The sequence below is a fragment of the Monodon monoceros genome, unplaced genomic scaffold (assembly GCF_005190385.1).
Source record: "Monodon monoceros isolate NGI ecotype Baffin Bay Population unplaced genomic scaffold, NGI_Narwhal_1 Super_Scaffold_22, whole genome shotgun sequence".
NCBI classification, from domain to species: Eukaryota; Metazoa; Chordata; class Mammalia; order Artiodactyla; family Monodontidae; genus Monodon; species Monodon monoceros.
Window position 1 is genome coordinate 61,767,326 of NW_021703779.1, and position 4,271 is coordinate 61,771,596.

Here is a 4,271-nt window from a genome sequence, read left to right on the forward strand (position 1 = left end):
GAATTCTATCAAACATTTAGAGAAGAGCTAACACTTATCCTTCTCAAACTCTTCCAAAATATAGCAGAGGGAGGAACACTCCCAAACTCATTCTGCGAGACCACCATCACCCTGATACCAAAACCAGACAAAGATGTCTTTGAACTCTTTATCAGGTAAGTTACTTATCTCCATTTCATTAGGGATTTTTTTCTGGGATTTTTTTTTTGTTCCTCCATTTAGAACATATTCCTATGATACTCCTCATTTTGTGTGACTTTTGGGCTTTGCTTCTATGAATTAGGTGAAACAGCTACCTTTCTTGGTCTTGAAGGAGTGGCCTTGTGTGGGAGCATCCCTCATGTAGACTTCTTGCACGTGGAAACTTTGGCCAACTGTTAGAACTGGAATGGGCATGAGCCAGGAGAAGCCCCTGGGGAGTGCTGAACTGAGGCAGCCTTAGCAGGGTGGCTTGAGCTGAAGTGGGCCTGGGCTGGTGGTGGTCCCCAGAGACTGCTGTTCCTGAGACCACCTTGGTGGGAAGGCTGGAGATGGAGTGGGCCTGGGCCAGGGTAATTCCCTGGGGAATGCCACATTGGGGCCACCTTGGCAGGACAGCTAGGACTGGGGTGGGCCTTGGCTGGGGGCAGTCTCAGGAAATGTTGCACCAAGGCCTCCATGGCAGAACAGCTGGAGCTTGATCAGGCACAGGCCTGGGAGTGTCTGGTGGCATACTTCACCTGAGGCTGCCTTGGTGGGATGGCTGGAGCTGGAGTGGGCATGGGCCTGGGGGAGTGCCTAGGGAACTCAAACAATGCCATTCACTGATACCTCCAACCCTGGAGAGGGTTCCAACTGTTCCCTGTCCATTCAGCCAAAGTTCTAGGGTTAGTGCATAGATTTCCTTCCCTTATAGTCTAGGTACCCTTTAAATTGCTGTTTTTTCACTGTGTCCCAAGGTGGGTGAGTCTGTGCCCAGGCCCCTCAGCAATATCCCTCCCTACTACAGGTCTCTACATCAGGGGTGGGCCCTCGTGGATACTATATTCCCATCTCTCCTACCCATTTCTATGTGATCCTTCTCTATGCAGTAGCTGCTCAATCATTCAGTTGTTCTTCAGGAGGAATTGCTCTATATGTGAAGAAGCGACCTCAGGGTCTTCCTATGCTATCATCTTGGACCCCTCTTTCAGAAGTGTTGCACTTTTTTGTTAAATTGATTCCTAAATATTTTATTCTTTTTTATGCCATTGTAAATAGAATTTTCTATCAGATTTTATTACTAGTGTATAGAAATAAAATTGATTTTTATATGTTGACTTTTGTATCTTGTAACTTTGCTGAAATTGTTTATTACTTCTAATATGTTTTTATTGGATTCCATATGATATTCTAAATATAAGATCATGTCATCTACAAATACAGTTTTACCCCTTCTTTTCTAATCTGGATACCTTTAAATTCTTTTTCTTGCCTAACTGCCTTGCCTAGAACCTACAGTAAAAAGTTGAATAAAAGTAGCAATGGTATATATCCTTGTTCCTAGTTGTAGCTAGAACACATTCAGTCTTTCAGCAGTGAATATGATATAAGCTGTGGATTTTTCATTGACATCCTTTGTCAGGTCGAGGAAGTTCACCTCTCTATAGTTTGTTGACTGTGTGTGTGTGTGTGTGTGTGTGTTTTAATCATGAAAGAATGCTAGATTTTATCAAATGCTTTTTCCGCATCAATTGAGATGATCATGTAGTTTTTTTCCCTTCATTCGATTAGTGTGTTGTATTACCTTGATTGCTTTTTCATACAATAAACCAACATTACATTCCTGGAATAAATCCCCATTGGTCATAGTTTATTATCTTTTTTAATGTTGTTGGATTCATCTTGTTACTACTGTTTCACAAATGTTTACCTTTGTATTCATATGGAATATTCGTCTACAGTTTTCCTTTGCTTGAGATCCCTTTGTTTTGTTTTGGTATCAGAGTAACAATGGCCTCATAGAATGAGTTTGGAAGTGTTAGCTCTTTTATATTTTTGAAGAGTTTGTAAAGATTGATACTAGTTCCACTTTAAAGGTTTGGTGGAATTCACCAGAGAAGTCATGGGTGTGGGCTTTTCTTTGTGGATAGTTTTCAATTTCTAATTCAATCTCTTTAGTTTTTATGGGTCTATTTCTACTTTCCCTTGAGTCAGTTTTGGTACATTCTTTCTAGTAATTTTTCCATTTCATATAAGTTATTAACTTGTTGAAATACAGTTTATAATATTCCCTTATAATCATTTTATTTCTGTAATATTGGTAGTAACATTTTCCATTTTATTACTGATTTTGTTATCTCCTTTAATTGCTAAGTCTAGCTAAAAATTTGTCAATTAAGTTGATCTTTCTGAAGAACCAACTTTTGGTGTCATTGATGTTCCCTATTAATTTTCTACATTAATTTTCCCTAAAATCTTTATTATTTTCTTTCTTCTGCTTGCTTTAGGCTATTTTGCTCTTCTTTCCAGTGTCTTAAATTGGAAGGTTAGGTTACTGGCTTGAAATCTTTCTTCTTTTATAATATAGGTATTTTCAGTTACAAATTTTCCTCTAATTATTGCTTTCATTGAATTCCATTAGTTTTGTTACGTTGTGTATTCATTTTCACTCATCTCAAAGTATCTTCTAATTTCCTTTCTGATTTCTTCTTTGGTCCATTGGTTATTTGGGAATGTGTTGTTTAGAACCCACATAGTTGTGGATTTCCAAATTTTCTGTTGTTGATTTCTAATTTCATACCATTGTGGTTGAAGAACATACATTGTATGATTTCAGTTCCTTAAAAATCATTGAGATTTATTTTATGCCCTACTTTGTGGTCTTGGAGAATGTTCCATGTGCACTTGAGAAGAAGGGTTTTTCTACCATTGTTGAGTAGAGTTCTGTTGTTCTGTAGATATCTGTTACGTCTAGTTGATTTACACTGTTGTTCAAGTCTTCTATTTCCTTGTTGATATTCTGCCTAATTGTTCTATCCATTTTTGAAAGTGTAGTATTGAAAACCCCAAATATTATCATTAAATTGTCCATTTTTTCCTTCATTTTTGTCACTGGTTTCTTCATGTATTTTGTAGCTCTCTTGTTAAGTGTATATAGGTTTATAATACCTTCCTGATGTATTGACCTGTTTATCATTATAGAATGTCCCTCTTTATCATAGTAGCAGTTTTTTTGTTTGTTTTAAAGCCACTCCAGGTTTCTTATGGTTGCTGTTTGCATGATATGGCTTTTTCTGTCCTTTATCTTCAACCTATTTGCATCCTTGAATCTATTGTGTCTACTGTAGACAGTATATAGTAGGTTCTTGTTTTATTTTTATCAACCTGACAATCTCCTTTGATTGGATTGTTTAATCTACTTGCATTTAATGTTAAGTTTGATATAGTTGGATTCACTTCTGCCATTTTACTTTTTGTTTTCTATATGCCCCATGTCTTTTCTTGTTCCTCTTTCTGCTTTACTTCTTTACCTATTTTGCATTATGTAAATATTTTCTAGTGTAATATTTAAATTCCTTTAACATTTTATGCACTGTATTTTTGACTCATTTTCTCAGTGTTTGCTTTGGGGCTTATACATCTGAAATTATGGAAATCTATTTTATATTTATATTAACTTAATTCCAGTGAGATACACAAATGATACTCTTATGCAACTCAGCTCTCTTGTCTCTTTTTGTGTCCTATTATTGTTATACATATTACATCTGTGTATTTTATAAAAAACAACAATATTTTGTTATAACTTGTATCATATAATTTTATGTCTTTTAAAAAGCTGAGGATAGACCAAAGTGTATATTGATACTTTCTTATATTAACTTTTTTATTTATCATTTCTTGTTCTCTTCATTTGTTCCTCTGGATTTGAGTTACAATCTGATATCATTTAGCTACTCAAATGAAACTTTGTCCTTAATCACCTGCCTTACATTGTTATTGCCAAATATATTTCTATATAGAATCATCAATACAATTATATAACAATTATTTTATTCAATTGCTGTTTAAATCAGTTAAGAGAAGAACGGAGTGGAAATATTTACACTGTCTTTTGGAATTGCTAACATAATTACTTTTACTGCACTCTTTTTTTTAATGTGAATTTGAATTGTGTCTGTGTTTATGTGTTTTGTTAGTTTCCTATTGCTGCTGTAACAAATTACCACAAATTTAGTGACTTAAAACAACGCAAATTTGTTCTCATATTTCTGGAGATCAGAATTCTAAAATCAAGGTTCAGGGGGCTC